Raw genomic sequence first — 22,412 nt, forward strand, 5'->3', positions numbered from 1 at the left:
ATATATATACTTTATTAAAAAGCAGCAAAAATATTACAAAAGCTGTTACTCAGAGTTTCACGTTTCGTTCGTCGGAAAGTTTTGTTTAGAACGGAACAAAAATAAGTTTATAAGCAAACATATACAATTAGTTTTATGGATATACATTTGAAAATGGTTTTGTTTCATTGGTCCTTTTAACTAACGATCTTTACAATGACCGGTTGCATGCAATGAACAAATTTCGGTATAAAATCATCTTATTATAAAATCAAAGAAAACCTTAAATCAAAAATAGCTTATAAAGGAGAGAATCAAAGAACCCAGGGTAAATAATTATTTGTAGATTATTAATCAATTACGACATTAAAAGTTATATCCTTATTTCTGTTCCATTCGAAACAAAACTGTCCGACGAACGGGAACGTGAAACTCTGAGTAACGAGTAACAGCTTTCGTGATATTTGTGTTGCTTTTCAATAAAGCATATTACTCTACACCTGGTATTCGAGTACTATTTTCTCCATCTTGTTTTTGCATTTATGTGATTACTCTGGTATATATATATATATATATATATATATATATAATATAATATAGATAATATATATATATATATATATATATATATATAGTATATATATATTATATAATATATATATTAATCAATATAGGGTGCAGAAAAACATTTTGTAGAATAGAATTCTTTTGCCACAGCGGCCTCCTCCTAGTGGGAAAAATTAAATAGTCATAGACCATTTAGTTCAACATCAACATCAAGGAACGGCCATGATAGGCCATTCACCCACTAGAAATAACGCCAAACTTCAACGCAAATAAAGATTAATTCCGTAAACAGGAGAATTACAGGGTAAATGTTTTTTAAATTTCTCCTGTTTACGGAATAATCTTTTTTGCGGTTGAAGATTGCTGTTATTCTAGTGGGTGAATGGCCTATATGGCCCGTTCCTTGATTGTTGATATATATATATATATATATATAATATATATATATTAATATATTATATGTATGTGTGTATGTGTATGTTATAATGTGTGGGTATGTGTGTGTGTATGTATGATGTATGTATGTATGTATGTATGGTATGTATGTATAAATTACACATACGACGGGCTTCTTCCAGTTTCCGTCTACCAAATTCACTCACAAGGTCGGCCCGATGTTATAGTGGAAGACACTGAACCCGGGACCATGTGGTTGGTAAGCAAGCTACTTACCACACAGCCACTCCTGCACCTCATATATATATATAGCTGCTGTTATGTTAAACTGTCGTATGTCCGAATGCATTTTTTTTTCAATATTTAATTTTGCTTGCTGTAGCCGGTTCTCTTGGACAAACTGTCGTCTTTCCAGATGCTTCAGATGGCAATGTGGCAAAAATTGTCAAAGTGTAGTACAACGGATTATTTTCCAACATTGTAGTAAGTCCTACATACAACAGTTTGGCAATAATATTTCTCACTGAAAATATTATACATGCATGGAGTTACGAATTTATGCACCCAACAAAGTAATATTGTTAAATTAAAACTGTTGCTAACGTATATGGTATATGGAATTGTTGCTAAGAAATGGAATGGTGAAACTACTTTTGCGTTATAGACTTACGACACTTTTGCATAATAGCAACGATATATTTATATGTATGTATATATATATATATATATAAATATATAATATATATATATATATAATATATATATATATATATTATATATATATATATATATACACTCACACCCAAGGGTCTTCTTTCAATTTCCGGCAACCAAATCCACTTACACGGGTTTAGTTGGCCCGAATCTATAGAAGAAGACACTTGCCCAGATGATATGCAGTGGGACTGAACCCAGACAACATGTGTTTAGGAAGCAAGCTTCTTATCACACGGCCACGCCTGCACCTAGGGTATATATATAATATATATATATTATATATATATATATATATATATATATATACCTTATCAATCATTTTATGTTTTTCAAAACACGCACACACACTCACACTCTTACACACAAATTCACACAATATACATACATACATACATACATACATGCATACATACATATGCGTGGGGGGATGGATGGATGGATGGATGTTTTTTTGCATACTCTTATAGACACAGACAGGCATAAACATTCGTAGTCCGTTTTCAATTATGTTGCCAGTCCCATGCCGATCCAGGTAGCTTGACTAAGATTCATGGCCGGCATCCAATCTCGCGGTGACACCGAGAAGCAGTTGTTTTACCTGGTTGAAATGTCCTGACCTGTACATGAGAGTTGATCGTAGAATTCGTTCTTTCTGCCTTGTGTAGAGTGACGTTTAGATATATATACACAGTAACAAGCCCATCGGAAGTATGGAATCGAAGAGGGAAGATGCGTTCGATCCTCTCTCCCTGCGCTCCATCATATGTAGTAGTGTGTTTCTCCCAGCAGAGCCAACACCATGGCTTCATCTAAGACTCTTTCCCTGCCTGAATAATATATAATAGCTTTTGCGTTCAGTTCTTCATTCTGCATGACGTGTTTCTTGTAGCGTTACGATGTTCACTTGAAATTTTAACTCTTGCTTATTAATTGTCGAAGTTTATCGCGTGTCGCTGATCTTCAGGACATAATCTGATAATCCCAGGATTATAGTCAGTACGTTCGAGCATTCTAATCCAATGTGAGTAGTGGATTCTTTTGTCTTTTTGTTATGCTTGATACAATGTAAACCAACCGTGATTCGGGACACTTGCATCCCTAAGCCTTATACACCCAGTTAAGCGGGGTACTGAGTCGGGACGGCACCTGATTGGCAAGGGATAGATAGATAGATAGATAGATAGATAGATAGATAGATAGATAGATAGATAGATAGATAGATAGATAGATAGATAGTCAGACAGACAGGCAAGCAGACAGACAGAGAGCAAACAGACGGACGGACGGATAGATGGACGGACGGACGGACGGTCGGAGTGATGGATTGATGAATGAAGGGATAAAACCGATTATATAATAAAGGATATCTTTTAATGACTAAAATTTACTTACGGAGTTTATTGTGTGTCATTATTAAGTGTTAAGCGCAAGTATATAACGAATAGAAATTATGTGTCAAACCTATCAAAGACAGACAGACAGACAGACAGACAGATCAAAAGGGATCGTGTATCACAGAAAGAAATTTTTAAAAAGTAAGAAACAAGCTTATGTTTATCCGTGGAAAGAAAGGCCTACGGAAAAAACCACGGTAACCTCAAGTAGGGAGGAAATAAACACATGAGAGCAAAGTGCTCTCTCTTTCTTTCTCTCTCTCTCTTTACGATTTATAAGATCATGTTCAAAGTGGTTTCGTCACTCGCACGCACCATCTTTGCTACATTCACCCACCTTTTTTTAAACTTTCACGAGATAAAACCGCCTCTCCATTCTCACCTTCCTTTTCACGTGGTACTTGAAAAAGTTGATGAGCGATTGGCCAGAAAGGTAACTGTTTGTCTCTAATCATTTCGCACGGGTCCACCACACACATTCTTTTACCATGGCCATCAGTACGATGAAGACTGCCTTGCCTTCCCGGTTGAGTGAAGGTGGCGGAGCAAATATCACGATAGACTCGGCCGACAGGCGGACTCGTCTCACACGTGACAGCAGCCGTTCGTCATAAGTCGAACAGCTGGATAGATAGATAGGTAGGTAGATAGATAGATAGATAGATAGATAGATAGATAGATAGATAGATAGATAGATAGATAGATAGATAGATAGATAGATAGATAGATAGATAGATAGATAGAGGGACGGACAGACAGAGACAGACATACTTAAAGGAGAATCGGGATTAATCGTGATTTCCAGAAAGAGAAATCGACCGGCTAATTCGTACATTACAAGTGCAATCTGTGAGTAGAACAATAAAAAATATGCAAGACTTTTCTCAAGTTCCAAATGTGAATTTGTGTGAGTTAACTACATCCCAAAGATGGAGCCTTTTATATTTGTTGAAAACCGGCTCCCTCCTCAGTGAAAGATTTATTATAATTAAAAAATAGAAGAGACATACATACAACAAAAGTGTCTGAAGCATGTATGTGTATGTGTATGTGTGTGTGTGTTTTTGTATATGTGCATGTATATTGCTGTATAACTATGTGCGAATGGTTGTATCAAAGAATAAATACAAGTATTTCGTTATGCTTAGTTTTTACACAAATGCGTGATTTTTAACGTACCAGTGGAACTTTACTGAGCTGTCATTTAAAACAAACACGTTATCGACCGACTGTTCATCGAAGCAATGTTAGGTTATTCCTACAACTAGAATGGATTATCCAACAAGATGGATTTTGACAGCAAACCGAAGAGGAAGATCACATAACACACTGGAATGCATCTGATTTAGATAATTCTGTATAAGAATGTATATATATATGGTAATCTGAACTGATTTTCTTAGATGATGTAAGTACATAGGAAACATTATTTTTTCTAATGATATTCGCTCTTAGGTAATAAATACACATACATGTTGCGTGTTCAGGAAAGTTAACTACAGCACAGGTTGCTACGGGAGGTTTACGCAGTACATGCAGATAAACCAGAAGTTGTTGACGTGGAATGTTATGACGCAAGATTGATTTTTATAGAAGTTGATGAAACAATTGTAAAATAATAAATGTTATTAACTAATTCCATTCTTTGCTATTATTTTATTATGTGTGTGTGTGTGTGTGTGTGTGTGTGTGTGTGATGTGCGGCTTAGTGGTTAGAGTATTCGGCATACGATCGTATGGTTCTGAGTTTGATTCACCACGGCGCGTTGGGCTCTTGAGAGAGAGAGAGAGCGTCATTTCACTTTCCTCGAGTCCACTCAGCTCCTCACAAAATTGACTTGTACCTATAAAGGCCAACCATGTCACACTGAATCTCCCGAAGAGTTACGTTAATGGTACACAGGTCTATGAAGTGCTCAGCCATTTCCACCTTAATTTCCCTAGTTAATGTGTTAAGTTTTAGTTTAATAGAACCTAAATTTGTTGACCATCGAAACTTTGAATTTGTGTAGAAGGTACGCGTTTGGATTCTAAGTTCAGTCCTGAATAACACAGACCTAATCCTCAAAGAGGAAATGTAATTTTGACGGTGCACTTTAACAGACATTTTGTACATTTATTTTCATAATAAGGTGAGAAGGTGGGGATATGGGAAGGTGAGTAAGTGGGGAGGTTCGAATTTCAAGCAGCTTCGTTTGTACATGATATATTGGCTTTGTTTTTAATTGTATTAGAAGCTATTACGGGATGTTCCTGGTGCGAAAGACCTGCAGTGTTTTGTTTGTTTTCTTCATACCTCATCATATCAAATTAACTGTCTAAATAGAGATCTGTAACTTGGGTTAAATTTATATGATGAAGAATAGTCGACAAACACGTCGAAGGAATGGAAGAATGAATACAAAACACAGAAGACAGAATACCGAATAAATCTGACAATATCCCTTTAAAAGATATTACTGTAGCTGTTAGAAAACTTCATCAGCCACACAATAGAGTTGTCGTCTGCATGTTACATTACTACACGAGGTATGGCGGACAAGTATCGATAGCTGTAGTTAGTCAATAAAGGCTTTATTGTAAAAAGGAACATTATCACAATTTATTAGAATTATTCTTTAATCTTTCTCAGTCATTAAGTTGTAGCCATGCTGGAGCACACCTATTATGAATATTTTACAAATCAACACTTGTAGCTATTTAAAACATACTACGTATTCTGTTCTAGTATATGCATATATATATATATATATAATATATATATATATGCATGTAGTATGTATGCATGCGTTTATGTTTATATATATATATATATATATATATACACATACATACATATATACATACACATATATATATATATATATATAGAGAGAGAGAGAGAGAGGAAGGAAGGAAAGAGAGAGATCAAGCAAGAGATGGTGATATCCAAAAGGGAGAAACGACAAACACTTGTCAAAGTCTGGATTTTGTTGCCCTAGTAACCACAGATTTTGAGATAGGGGTTTCTAACATAATTCAGTGGCTTCCTCGCATCGTTTTACATGTCCCTGTAAATTTTGGAGCCAATCGGACCACATCTACCGGCCCTTAAACCGTCCCCATCCCAAAATGAGACAAACAAATTTTTCGCATTTCAGCTTTATAGATATTGATTATATATATATATATATATATATATATACAAAATGAGAAAATGGAGAAATATATCTAAATCAATCATCAACTATCAGATAATACCCAATCAATAATTTATTAAACCATTACACAATAGCAATGATATTATACATTAATATAGTACAAATATAACAAGACATAGAAATAGAAATAGAAATACATTTACATTGTAGCTGACAGCTGTTTCGGCCGTGAAGACAGGTATGTCCCATTTAACCTATTAGCCATATAAAGCAGGTATAAATGAGACATTAACAAGAATATCTCACGGCCTCTTCAGAGAATTTAATGATATATTTCTTTATTTTCTCATTTTGTATTATTAATTTACGGTAAAAATAATTTTACCTTTGCCCACATAATACAGTAGATGAATTAATTGCATCGCAATTTTTAACATTTATGTATTAGCTTTGTTGGGTACTTCACTAGCAGTATATTGGATATATGTTATCCCATGGAGGGTTGAATTTACAACCCCTATCTCATTTTATAATTATATATATATATACATATATATATGTATACATATTATATATATATTTATATACACACATATATATAAATTCACACAATATATCTGATTAATAATATCTGTTATGATTGTGCGGTGGTGGGCGGTAATAATTCACCGTTCTAAAAGACCTGTGACGGGAATATTTAAACTTTTGCGGCTGTCAACGCTTTCTCTCTATAGATACAGAGATACGTACTGCGAGAGAGGTGGTAGGAGAAAGAGTGACAGAGAGACGAAGCTGTCAAACGTCGATATAGAGAGAAAGTTGAGGGAAGCAAGGAAAGAGAGAGATCGAGGAAGACAGGGTGATATCCGAAAGCAAAAAACGACAAACACTTCTCAAAGTCAGGGGTTTTGATGCCTAGTAACCACAGCTTTTAAGATAGCGATTTCTAACCTAGTCAACTCACTTCCTCGCCTCTTTTTACATGACCCTGTCAATTTTGGCGCCAATCCGACACCGTCTACTGGCCCTTAATCCGTTCCCATCCCAAAATGAGACAAACAAATATTCGCATTTCAGCTTATAAATATTGAGATATATAATATATATATATATATATATTATATATGTATGTATGTATATATGTATATGTTATAGTATATATATATAATATATATAGATATAATATATATGTATGTATATATGTATATATACATATATATATATACAAAGATATATATATATATATATAATATATACATATCTACACACATATATATAATTTATATAATAATATATATGGGATATATATACATAATAGAGTATATATAATATATACTACATATAAACATATATATACACACACAAACACATATATAATATATATATATATAATATATATATATATATAATATATATATATATATATATATATATATATATATGCATAGCAATAACGTATATAGTTATGGTGTCTTTGTGTCTATGCTTTTCCCCCGTCATCGCTTAACGGCCGACGTTGATGTGTTTACGTAACCGTAACTTAGCTGTTCGACAAACGATTCCGATGGAATAAGTACTAGGCTTACAAAAAGTAAGTCCTGGGGTCTGTTTTTTCCACTAATAATCCCTTTGAAGCGGTGCTCCAGCATGGCCACAATCAAATTACTGAAGCTAATAAAAAATAAAATAACATAGAGAGCGAGAGTGCGAGGGAGAGAGAGATATATAGCCTTTTGTTTTGTTTTCTACTTACGTAAACACTTGTAGCTCCCTCGGCATTATTCTCTCTGTCTTTATTCCTTACCCATTTCTCTTTCCTGCCTTTTCACCCTCTGTCTTGCTGTTGTCTTGGTCTCTCAATTTTCCCCGTCTTTCTGTCTCGTTTGCATCAAACTTTAATTTATAATGCTATTTTGATTTACGTTTACTTTCGTTCTGTCCTGACGAGTTAGATTCGCCGTTGCATATCATTTAATTATGTATGTTAATTAATTACACAATTATGCAAATGATGACTTTTTCTCCCGCTGCGCAATCGTCGAAAACAAATTAAGAAGCATATGAAAAATGTACGCTTCCTTGCCGTTTATTATTCCATATATGTTAGTTTGCGTGTGAGAAATTTATGTGTGTGTGTGTGGGGGGGGGGTTAGTGTGTGTGTGTGTGTGTGCTTGTATGTGTATATATGTGTGTGCGTGAGTAAAGGTAGGAGACAAAGATCAAGGTGTAGGAACTAAGTAAGCTTCGAGCAATCCATTCCTTGGATATCGATATATATATATATATATATATATAATATATATATATAGACGACGCACACACCACACACACACACACACACACACCATATATATATATATATATATAATAATATATATATATATATATTTAATATATATATACGATTGGCTGGCTTTCCAGTTTCCGTCTACCAAATCCACTCACAAGGCTTTGGTCGGCGGGGGGGGTTATAGTAAAAACTTGCCCAAGGTGCCACATAGTAGAACTGAACCTGGAATCATGTGATTAGGAAGCAATCTTCTTACCACACACCCAGACATGCGTATATATAGGAGTAGAATTCACAAAAAAAAGACGAAGACAGGTGGGGTAGACAACAAACAGATGTATTAATTTAACGCTCAGGAGGTGAAAAAGTCTTTAACGTTTCGAGCGTATATATAAATATATATATATATATATATATATACAGAGAGAGAGAGAGAGAGAGAGAGAGAGAGATGGTGATTTTCTTCTCCGTCTTCCTTTCTATTGGACTTTCCTCTATTTCTGATGAAGGGCATTGCTCGAAACTTTAAACCATCTGTCTTTCCTTCCCTGAACCTCTGCTAATACTCTACACGTTGTTGTTTTTTTGTGTTTGTTCTCCTTTTTGGGGATTTACTATATATATATATTATATTATATTATACCATATTATATTATATTATACCATATTATATTATATTATATTACATTATATTATATCATATGGCGTATGCATAAATTAAAAACAAATTGCGTACAAAATTCACGATGGCTGTTTTGGAAAAGTTTTATTTAATGCAGTCATAAAAGATCGCATCATAATATATAATCCGCCATTCCATTTTCATATAACATTTTAAACAGGTAAGATCTTAAACATTCACCTGGACATAGCCAACGTTCATTGGACGAGTCTACCAAAACAGCTGTCTTAAATTTCAGACGCCATTTGGGTTTACTTCTTACATCTGTGTCGTATATACCAAATCAAATTGAAATCTATGGCTTAAATTAGATTTGGTACTCGCATATCTACGGTATCCTACCATCACTTGATGTATTCAACGTTGTTTATTTCAAAGAGAACTATACAGACAGACAGATAAAGAAATAAACAGATAGATAGATAGATAGATAGATAGATAGATAGATAGATAGATAGATAGATAGATAGATAGATAGATAGATAGATAGACAGACAGAGTTAGATAGATGGAAAGACAGACAGACAGATAGAAATAAATATATATATAGATAGATAGATAGATAGATAGATAGATAGATAGATAGATAGACAGACAGGGTTAGATAGATGGAAAGACAGACAGACAGACAGACAGACAGATTGAGATAAATATATAGGTAGATGATAGATAGATAGATAGATAGATAGATAGATAGATAGATAGATAGATAGATAGATAGATAGATAGATAGATAGACTGCACTCTTGGCAGTATTTTTTTAGTTCATTATATTAATCTACTCTGTTTGTAGTGAGTGATTTTCAAGATCTACTACGCTAATATTTTAGCTATTTTTAACTAGATTGTCCTCTGGCAAATGTCTGTGATCATTATTATAGCAATGTTTGATGTTGCACTCTACAATCAAACTACAGTTATTATTTCCTCATTTTGTCTTCTAACTAACTTATTTTCAATTTTGGCTGTGTGGTAAGTAGCTTGCTAACCAACCACATGGTTCCGGATTCAGTCCCACTGCGTTGCATCTTGGGCAAGTGTCTTCTGCTATAGCCCCGGGCCGACCAATGCCTTGTGAGTGGATTTGGTAGACGGAAACTGAAAGAAGCCTGTCGTATATATGTATATATATATATATATGTGTGTGTGTGTGTGTGTGTGTATGTGTGTGTGTTTGTGTGTCTGTGGTTGTCTCCCCACCATCGCTTGACAACCGATGCTGGTGTGTTTACGTCCCCGTCACTTAGCGGTTCGGCAAAAGAGACCGATAGAATAAGTACTGGGCTTACAAAGAATAAGTCCCGGGGTCGATTTGCTCGACTAAAGGCGGTGCTCCAGCATGGCCGCAGTCAAATGACTGAAACAAGTAAAAGAGAGAAAGAGAAAGAGAGACTAGATATTATTATTGGTGGAGTTGTTACACTGATGTCTACTAATTCTTCTCTTTTTATAATTTTCCAGTAAATAACAAGATTAAACATGTAACGCGTTTTTGCATGTATCACTCTTAAATATCATTTCTAAATGATTTTAGCCAGTTAATTTCAAGTATTTTAAAATGCGTATTACACCTCATCATAAATTTCTTTTACTTAAACAGCACTAAATTATAATTCTCTCAATATTTTCTTCTTCATGAAGGCTTTACTCGAATTATATCCTCATATATTTTCCACAATCCAACACAGAATCTTTAATTGATCGCACTATCTTACATATAGCTTTTATATAATCTCTCTCCTTGCCATGAATCACAGCAAACTCAAAACATTCGTATCCAAATCACAACTTATTCTTACACATTCTATTAACATTTAACTTTGTTTCATTGCTAACTTCACGTATTAATGAGAGTCGATAATATCATTTGACGATGCAATCATTACCATTTCCGTTATTTCTTAAATTTACAGTCTTCTACTTACGATTTCTTCCTTGTTTTTGTCTTTGGTTGTGAAAAGTCTTCAAGCACAGCATTTGTGTAACTTGTATTTATGAGCTTCATTTTGAATGCAGGTCACCTGTTCGATTGTAATCGTTTAAATTTTTCCCCTATCTAGTTTGTTAATCTTGCATTCTTTTATTCGTTACTCTCTATACTAAGGCCGTTACTTGGTACGTAAATAATAATGACTGTCGAACTTACTTTACTGGTCGCTTAATAACAAAAAGTAAGACTCAACTGCGCTTAAAGGGAGGTAACCTAAACTGATCGAAATTTTGGCGCAAAGCCAGCAATTTTAGGGGAGGGTTTAAGTTGATTATATCGACCCCTATGCACGACTGGTACTTTTATTATCGATTTCGAAAGGATGAAATTCGAAGTTGATCTCGACGGAATTTTAACTAAAAACGTAAAGAAGGATAAAATACCCTAAGCATTTTAGCATTTTGCCCAGCGTGCTAAATGATTAAAACTGGCTGTTTTTGTTCAATAAACTGGTTTTTTTTTGTCGTGCACCGATATTTACATTTACCATTTGTGTGCAAGAGTGCCTGCACACACATATATTGTAACATTAATAAATAAAGAACCTTATAGTGTACAGCTATTAAAGTAATGGTGCAACAGCTAACGTTTAACTTTCAAATACAAAAAGACAATATTAATACCGAAGAAGGTGGCGAGCTGGCAGAAACATTAGCACGCCGGGCGAAATGCTTAGCGGTATTTCGTCTACCGCTACGTTCTGAGTTCAAATTCCGCCGAGGTCGACTTTGCCTTTCATCCTTTCGGGGGTCGATAGATTAAGTACCAGTTACGCACTGGGGTCATGTAATCGATTTAATCCGTTTGTCTGTCCTTGCTTGTCCTCTCTGCGTTTAGCCCCTTGTGGGTAGTAATGAAATAGGTATTTCATCTGTCTTTACGTTCTGAGTTCACATTCCGCCGACGTCGACTTTGCCTTTCATCCTTTCGGGGTCGATTAAATAAGTACCAGTTACGCACTGGGGTCGATATAATCGACTTAATTCGGTTGTCTCTCCTTGTTTGTCCTCTCTGTGTTTAGCCCCTAGTGGGTAGAAATAGGTATTTCTTCTCCCTTTATGTTCTGAGCTCAGATTCCACCGAGGTCGACTTTGCCTTTCATCCTTTCGGGGCCGATAAAGTTAAGTACCAGTTGCGTACTAGAGTCGATCTAATCGACTCGCTCCCTCCCCAAAAATTCCGAGCCTTATCCCTAGAATAGAAAAGAATATTCATGCTGAAAAACCGATTTACGGAAATCTAACTTAAAGTACAAAAAGGAACTTGGGACCTTGCCGAAAATCCTGGGGTTAACGAAATTTATGGAACAAGATGAATGATCATCGCGTAGCTCTTTCATCTGTGATGTTTGAATAGAAAATGAGACGAATAGAAGAAAATATTCTCTTTTCATTCGTTTAAGGCTTTAGTGTGGTTCCACTATGTAAACGTATCAAATATGCCGTGCATAAACAATAAGCATTGTGACAACAGCTTCCGCGATTCTTACTAGATTAGCGCAGATAAATTCCAACATTCATCTTTATGCGTGAAAGTAATTTATGATTAATAATATCATTAACAAAAATAAAATGATAATTGGAATCGTTTATAATAGGGAGTGCAATTGGAAAATATCCAGATGGAATAAATTATTTAATGAAGAAACAACTCAAGAGACAGATATGCAGGCGTAGCTGCGTGGAAAGAAGTTTGCATCCCAAAATAAAAGGTTTATCATTCAGTCACACTATTTAACATCAAGGGCAAGTGTCTTCTGCAACAGTCTCGGACCGATCAAATGAGAAAATACGAGAACGGAGCGGAATGAGCGATGTAATCGTAGAATGACACGACGTAATGTTCAAAGACAAGCGTAGAACCCGTGCAGTTGCCGAGTTGTATTCAAGAAATTGGAAAAGGCTACTTGGAAGGCCTCTACGCTGATGAGAGGGCGATCTAGTTGGGCAATTTTGATTAAAATGGTAAAGAATGGCACAATCACAACAGAACTGAAAGTGCATTGTGACTAGCGATGCATAACCTCATCTGATGATCTGGTGAACACTGTGATACTGAGATATTATATCTATTGTAAACCCACCGAAATCAGCATAGCCTTTCGTCCTGTCGGAATCAAGTGGAGAACTGGAATCGATAAAATTGACAGGCCCATCCCCACAAATGTTCAAGCCTTGTTCCTATAACAGAAAGAATTATGCATATCATGAACTATAACTGCGTTGGTGATACATTTCCAACGAGAAGACCGCTAGTTAAATGGATTTCCATTGGTAAAAGTGATAAGGGGATGTCTGTGAAACTCGGGCGTAATTAATACAACAGCGTACCTGCATTTTCCCGAAGACACATGTTTAGGAATTTTTTTTTCTTTTCTGTTTATTATTATTATTATTATTATTATTAATTATTATTATTAATTTTTTCTTAAGTGTATATCTTTGTTCCAAGTATACCGGTGTAAGACATATACGATCTACGTCTTCGTGTATCCTTCATCCGTTTCTGCGATATTCTTCAGTTTTCCAATCAATTGTACTACCTATTCGTTGGATTAACGTGCAAGAAAGTGCGCATGTCCTATACGCAATTACACTTAGAATATTAATCGTCCTACAGTGTGTAACAAAGCAGAACCATTTAAATACATGCACAATCCGCGCACAACCACAGTCCGTATCTACTAAGATTTCAGTCAACCCGAAGCTATAGTAATAGACAGACGTCTCAAGTGCTAAACGGAATTGAACGTAAACCTCAGGTTTCCAAAAGGCACTTCTATAACTCTAAGCCATGCCGGCATCCAGAAAAATGCACAAATTAGAAACATTCCCGTTCACACGCATACAAACATACACTCGCACGCGCACACACACACATACACACACACACACACACACACAACACACATACACACCACCCCACACGGCAAACGTACACACGCACGCACGCAAGCACACAAATACTGCGTGACACAGACACACAAACATACACACACACACACATACACTACACGACACTTATCTGTAAGCTTTTATAGGGATGTGCACATGCGCAGAAAGATATATATTCACACTTCCTCAAATATAATGAATCACATTATTTTCATATTGCCCTTCTTTGTTGTTTTAATCCTATTTTCATGCATATTTGAAGTGATGCACACAATAGATTCACAAGCATACACGCAACCAAAGCTAAATACACACACACGCACACACACACACACACACACACAGAAACATATATATATATGGCACGGCCGTACAGTTCTCTGCAAACAGCGTATTTGATTCCCATAAGCAAATGTTTTTCTATGGATTAAATATATTAAATATATATATTCAATAAGCATATTGTATGTCATAGCATATCTCCATACGTAGTTTGATTCTTCAATGCACAGCCGCTGCCATAAGCAATTGTGATTTGTTTGGTATCAACATTTCTGATCGGGTCTTGTGCCTTGATTAGAAAAGTATATTTGTTCAGGCTCTAAGGTGGCGAGATGGCAGAAACGTTAGCACGCTGGGCGAAATGCGTAGCCGTATTTCGTCTGCCGCTACGTTCTGAGTTCAAATTCCGCCGAGGTCGACTTTGCCTTACACACTCGGGTCGACATTAATCGACTTAATCCGTTTGTCTGTCCTTGTTTGTCCTCTCTGTATTTAGCCCCTTGTGAGTAGTAAAGAAATAGGTATTTCGTCTGCCGCTACGTCCTGAGTTCAAATTCTGCCGAGGTCGACTTTGCCTTTCATCCTTTCGGGAGTCGATAAATTAAGTTGCAGCTGCGTACTTGGGTCGATTTAATCGACTGGCTCCCTCCCCCAAAATTTCGGGTTTGTGCCTAGAGTAGAACAGAATAATTTCTAATTATGTTGCTGGTTAAATGTGAGCATACACACACGTGAGTTTAGTGCACACATGATCACAAAGCGAGTTAGCTATCAACTTGGTGTTAATAAGAATGGGGAGATTAAAAGTAAACTTAATTCATCCTTACCTTAAAGTAAATTGAGTTAAGTTAGCGGTTACTCAAAATGCATTCTCATTCATGGTGCAAAATTACATTTATATGCGAGTAAGCAACTCGACAGTCGTTCAGAAATCTATTAATTATTTTCTTGTTAGTCTACAGAATAGACAGAGATTCCATGAAGTAAAGACGGCATTTCCTGGAAATTATATTGTATGGTTTCGCATACCTTAGTATGGACCAATTAATGCTGTATTTCGTTTTATCCACCTTCAGTCGCCAAATCCATTCTCAAGACTTTGGTCGGCCCGAAGCTAAAATAGAAGACACTTGCCCAGGGTTCTTCGTAAAGGGGACTGGCCAGGGACTACGTGGTTGGGAAGCAAACTTCGCACCACACAGCCACGCTTCTTCTTTATATTACATCAATTTGATGTGTGTGTGTGTGTGTGTGTGTGTGTGTGTGTGTGTGTGTGTGTGTGTGTGCACGCACCCGCGCGCATCTGTTTGCGTTTTTTCTCGACGTAATTTGTCTCCTTAACACATTCTGAAAACCGGTGTTGGTTTTTTACGTCTCTTTTACGATAAAAAGATACAAGATATCTTCGTCTTTTGGTAGCCGTCGTAGCTCTTATGTATTCTTATATTCTTTTCTTTTGTTCCAGTCATTTTGACTGCTGCCATACTGGAGCACCACCTTTAGTCGAACTAATCGACCGCAGGACTTATTCTTTGTAAGCCTAGTACTTATTCTATTGGTCACTTAGGCCGAACCGCTAAGTTACGAGGACGTAAACACACCAGCATCGGTTGTCAAGCGATGGCGGGGTGGGGTGGGGGCAAATACAGACACAAAAACATGAACACACACAAACACACACACACACAACACTCACACACACATACACACACACACACACATATATGTATTATATATATTATATATATATATATATATATATATATATATATAATATATATATATATATATATATATATCGACGAGCTTCTTTCAGTTTCCGTCTATCAAATCCACTCACAAGACTTTTGTCAGGCCGTGGCTATAGTAGAAGATAATTGCCCAAGGTACCACGCAAGGGGACTGAACCCAGAACCATGTGTTTGGTAAGCAAGCTACCTACCTACCACGCAATCAATTTATATAAATTTTATCAGTCTTTCTCTGGCGTTATTTGCTGAAATATTTGACCAAAGAATGATTTCCTCGTTTTCTTCTTTTAATGGCTATTATTTTGCTTTCTAAATATATATCGACCACATTACAATCTCCTTTCTAATTCTTGTGATTCTGATATTTACACACACGTGGTTTTCGTAATTGTTTTTTTGTTTGTGTTGTGTCTCAGCTACGATTCTTTTGCTTTCGCAATTTGCAGAACGGCAGTAATTTCTCTTAAAATTTCTGTACCTACTTGTTTCAGTCAATTGACTGCAGCTATGCCGGAGCACCGCCTTCAAGAACTTTACACAAACCAATCTACCCTAGTACTTATTCCTTTAAAAAAAACCGTATAGGTAATCATTATTGCAGATATGTTCTTTTTACTCTTTTACTTGTTATAGTCATTTGACTGCAGTCATGCTGGAGCATCACCTGTAGTCGAACAAATCGACCCCAGGACTTATCCTTTGTAAGCCTAATACTTATTCTATCGGCCACTTTTGTCGAACTACTAATGTTACGGAGATGTAAACACACCGACATCTGTTGTCAAGTAACACAGACAGATAGACAGACAGACACACACACACATACACACACACACACACACACACACACACACACACACACACACACACACACACACACACATACATACACACAGAGTAATCAAGCATTGCGAGCGATACACATACCTCACGTGAGGGCAGCGCAAACGACAATGAGAGTTACCAAGAACAAACTAACGTATTTGGCATTGCACAAAATACATCAGCGCCATCTATTGCTGAACTAAATAATGAACTTTCTCTTCGTTCGTTTTATTGCTGTTATTTCTTTAATTTTGAATTAAGGCCGCTTTCATTTTAGCAAATTTTATATAATACGGTCTATATCTGGCCGAAAGTATAGTTATAATCTTGCGCATGTGCATAACTCAAACTCCTGACGTGCTAGAACAATTCTGAGTGCGGGTTCGGAATCAGCATCCTGGATTTAGTCTAAAACACCTGCTTTTACCCCAACAGCAAAATCTTTGCTGTCCAGTGTTATAGTAGAAGACACCTGCCGAAGGTGCCACGCAGTGGTACTGAACACGAAGCCTTATGATCGAGAAGCAGGCTTCACACCACACAGCCACTCCTGCTCCTAAGAATACTTATTTCTCAAACTTAAACAACGTCCATTTCCACGTTTGTTTTTCTGTCTCCTGGTATTTTCTTGTCTGGTTTCTTCGTATTGCTCTGTAATTTACAGGTTGTATTATTTTATCGTTTATCAGTAACGTTTTAGTTCTTTGTTCATGATGTCAGTTCTCTGAAAGCAAGTATCGGTACAGTGTCCACCAACTAAATTACACCTCAATCTACTAAACACACATATTCTTCACTATTGCATTCTACAGAGAACGAAAACCCTTCTTACTTCTCTCGAACTTCAAAAGATTATAATTACCTTCGGTTGTTATCAGAAAATGGAATATATATAAGGAAACAAAAAGTCGAAATCAAACCTATCATTTCTGTTAGGGTTTTCCAAAATCGCTTATACAGTAAAAGCTACAGCAAGATCTTTAGCAAGATATATAACCCTGACCATTATAACTTCGTAGTATATAATCGTCTGATCTTAATACATAATAGTAGGTTTTTAATATAAAATATACTTCTGTACATGCATATATAATATATATATAATATATATATATATATATATATAATATATATATATATATATATATATATATATATACACATACATATACATATATATATGTGTATGTATATGAAACAAGTAAGATATAATAATATATATATATATATATATATATATATAGAGAGAGAGAGAGGATGTATACAATATTTTTGCATACATACATATATATATATGTGTAACACTTGTAAGCACACACACACACAGGAACACACACAAACATATACGCATACAAGTGTGTGTGTGTGTGTGTGTGTCTGTAAAACCGCGTTTTTTGTAACGTATTGAAGTTTGGACTGGCATAACATTTACCCCACCCACCCAACACTGGATGGGTTGCCTGCGTTTTCACTGACCACTCTAAAAACTTCAGAAATTTCCCGAGAATCTACATTAAACTATTCAGATCTGGTTTCACACTTGCATCTTCTATTGAGAGCATCAATCTTTGTTAATATTGACAAATATTTGAGGACATAAAATTCTAAATTGAGCTCCCGTGGAGATATCATATTATTTTATTAAGCTTCAGGCTTTAACCTATCTTGGTCTCTCGCCAACATAGATTAAGTTAAACATTTCGATAGCCATGGCATGTGGTCAGCATCCTGGCGAGAAAGATAGTCATTGTCCACAGTTTGGTTTCTTACTGAATAACAGATTGTGGCAAGAAGTGTTATTGGAATCTGTTCAAATGTTTCCTTATTTCTATTCCAGCATAATTTTGCTCTTAGCAAACAAACATTATTCCAAGATGAGACAGGTGTGGCTGTAGGAAAAACAATTTAATTCCTGGCGCCAAAAGAGACCATCTTCCCGGATACTTAATTCACTTCGAATTACAACTAACTCACCTTGTCTACTTTTACTTTGACTAGACAGTTGATACCAGCTTTACGTATTGCTGTTTTAAGATCATTGTTTTTAGTTTATTTAGGTTTCTTTTTTATTATTATTATTTCCATTTACAAGTCGTAAATCTTCACGTTTATCTGAAATAATTCCAAATCTCTCTAGCTTCTGCCTGCAAATTGACTGATAAAAAGAATCGCTCTAAAACCTTAATTAATTTAAATTTTCAATTTAGATTCAAAAGAGACTATAACTAAGAAAGATAAAAGAAACAATAAAAATAAAGACGGAATGACAGATGAAAAAATACAAAGTACGAAGACGTTATTAGTCATGCGAAGCTTTTTAACAGCATCAAATCTCGTTTTCCACCACCGCATAACATTCAGTCTTAATGTCCTGTATTTTAGATACGACATGAATGATTCTTAAATATTTATACCGATAGTGTTCTAGCTGTCAGTTGTTGGTGGGAACATATGTCATGAGAAGAATCTGTATTCTTCAAATGCAAAGAAAAACCCACATTAATAAGGAGAGACGGCGGGAAACAGATTAAGAATAAGAGATTAAAATCAAGAAAAATGAAAGATCAACAAAATATTCTCCAGTTACTGCAAATTATAGTAGTAATTATAAACGTATACGCACATAAATACAGATTATATATATATATATACACACACACACACATAATATATATATATATATATATATATATATTATATATATTATATATATACACACACACATATATATATACATATTTGTGTATGTGTTTTTGTGCTTATGTGTGTCTGTGTGTGTGCAGATATGGTTTCACCAGGGCGATAAATTACAGGACTCATTAATAAAGTAGAGTATTTCTTTAATATGTTATGACTGAAAGGTTCCAGTAAGTGTGTATGTGTGTATATTATACACACAAACACACCTGGCAGAATCGTTAGCACGCCGGGCAAAAAGCCTAGCGGTATTTCGTCTGCCGTTACGTTCTGAGTTCAAATTCTGCCGAGGTCAACTTTGCCATTCATCCTTTCGGGGTCGATTAAATAAGTACCAGTTACGCACTGGGGTGGTTGTATCGACTTAATCCCTTTCTCTATCCCTTGTTTGTCTCCTCTATGTGCAATAAAGAAATAAATACACACACACAAACACGCACACACACACACACACACACACACACACACACACACACACACACACACACACACACACACACACACACACACACATATATATATATATATGTTTATATATATAATATACATATTTATAATCACGCATATGTATATATACGTTTATGAATTTGTATAGCAAGATCGTGAGTTGAAACAGATATAGTTGTATTTCGGGATGGTCATTTTATTTTATTTTATTTATGATTTTTTTTACCAAAATAAACACACGCACTCTATATTCGTTCTTCACTCGTTTATTAATGTTCTTATCTTGACTCATGTCCACTGTCCGGAGATCTTCCGTCACACATCTGTGACCTCTTCAGTGCAACTTCTTGTCTTCGTGCCCTAGCTCCACTTATTTCATTCCTATATATATATATATATATATATATATATTCCATCTTCTGTTTTTCATTTCCTATAAAAGATCACTCTGAAAGTGACAGTGTTTTAACAGTAAGCTACCAGGTATATATACCTATATACACATACATACATATACGTATACACATATATATATAAATGTGTATATATATATATATATATATAGAGAGAGAGAGAGAGAGAGAGAGAGAGAGAGAGAAAATAGTAAGAAGTGAAAAAACTACAGAAGGCTTAAAGGTTAAAAAATATATATATTTGCGTCAATATGTCTGAAGAATATTAAAAAAATTTTTCTTACAATGACATAATTTAGAAGAAAGCCCGGTTTCGCGTTTAGCTTTTCAAATTTCTTGCGACGTTATGTTTATCTTGAACAGAGTTATCTTTATGTTTATGTTTAAAAGAGTTCTAAATAAGGGGAGGTAATAAGTGATTTCTTCCGGTGTAAGGGAGATAATCGCTTAAAATTTTTTTAATTTTTTTTCCTTTCCCTTGGTGTGAATTTCTCTGTATCAGTATGTTGGCATGGTTAAGTCTGGGCTTGTACTTTTCAATGAAGAATGTTTCCTTGTTTAGTCTAATTTGTGTTGATGATCCGATAGCACATTGGTAAAATGGAAAGATTAAACATTGTGGTCGTAGTTGCGTTGCGCATTTCTCAATGTGCTCACTAAAAGGTATCGTTCTGTATTCTGGGAATGCAATCTGTTGTCGATGCAGTGTGCATCTACGTCTGAGTGATAGTCCCATGGATCCCACGTAGTCTTGGTGGCAGCCCGAGCATTTTATGACATAAATTATGTTTTCAGAGGCACAAGTAAAGTTAGATTTAAAGAGGAATTCTGATCCTTCTAGCAGGTTTGGACATGTTGCACAGTTCGATCTACCACATTTTTTTACTTTTGCATCCGTAATTTCAGAAAACAATTTTGCCTTTGTGAGAATCTTTTGGGCTGCCACCAAGACTACGTGGGATCCACGGGACTATCACTCAGACGTAGATGCACACTGCATCGACAACAGATTGCATTCCCAGAATACAGAATGATACCTTTTAGTGAGCACATTGAGAAATACGCAAAGCAACTACAACCACAATTTTTAATCTTTCCATTTTACCAATGTGCTATCGGATCATCAACACAAATTAGACTAAACAAGGAAACATTCTTCATTGAAAAGTACAAGCCCAGACTTAACCATGCCAACATACTGATACAGAGAAATTCACACCAAGGGAAAGGAAAAAAAATTTTAAAAATTTTAAGCGATTATCTCCCTTACACCAGAAGAAATCACTCATTACCTCCCCTTATTTGGAACTCTTTTAAACATAAACATAAAGATAACTCTGTTCAAAATAAACATAACGTCGCAAGAAATTTGAAAAGCTAAACACGAAAACGGTCTTTCTTGTAAACTATGTCATTGTAAGAAAAAAAATTTTAATATTCTTCAGACATATTGACGCAAATATATATATATTTTAACCTTTAAGCCTTCTGTAGTTTTTCACTTCTTGCTATTTTCTATATATTCAACCACGTGCTTTTACAAACCAACTTTCTTATATATATATATATATATATATATATATATATATATATATAATAATGAGAACTTACAATAAAACAAAAGACGAAGACGGGTGTGTAAACAACAAACAGATGTATTAGTTTAACGCTCGGCAAGTTAGAAAGTCTTTTACGTTTCGAGCCTACGCTCTTCGTCAGAAAGGAAGACAGAAATGAACAGGGAGAGAAAATAGAAAAAGGTATAACAAAAATCGTACTGCAGACGTACACATATAAGCGCAGGAATCGCTGTGTGGTAAGGTGCTTGCTTACCAACCACATGGTTCCGGGTTCTGTCCCACTGCGTGGCACCTTGGGCAAGTGTCTTCTACTATAGCCTCGGGCTGACCAAAGCCTTGTGAGTAGATTTGGTAGACGGAAACTGAA

The 22,412-nt window shown here is 35.4% G+C and overlaps 1 protein-coding gene and 1 long non-coding RNA gene across 3 annotated transcripts in view; both read left to right on the plus strand.

The window, feature by feature from the left end:
* The window catches only part of LOC115212417, a 251,216-nt gene that overhangs the window by 219,525 nt on the left and 9,279 nt on the right, over nt 1-22,412 (plus strand). The window lies entirely within an intron of this gene.
* Nucleotides 144-22,412, plus strand: LOC118763403. The gene is made up of 3 exons (XR_004999153.1): nt 144-156; nt 8,820-8,821; nt 22,269-22,412. It is a non-coding gene; the product is annotated as an uncharacterized LOC118763403 (long non-coding RNA).

The sequence above is a fragment of the Octopus sinensis genome, linkage group LG5 (assembly GCF_006345805.1).
Source record: "Octopus sinensis linkage group LG5, ASM634580v1, whole genome shotgun sequence".
Taxonomy (NCBI): domain Eukaryota; kingdom Metazoa; phylum Mollusca; class Cephalopoda; order Octopoda; family Octopodidae; genus Octopus; species Octopus sinensis.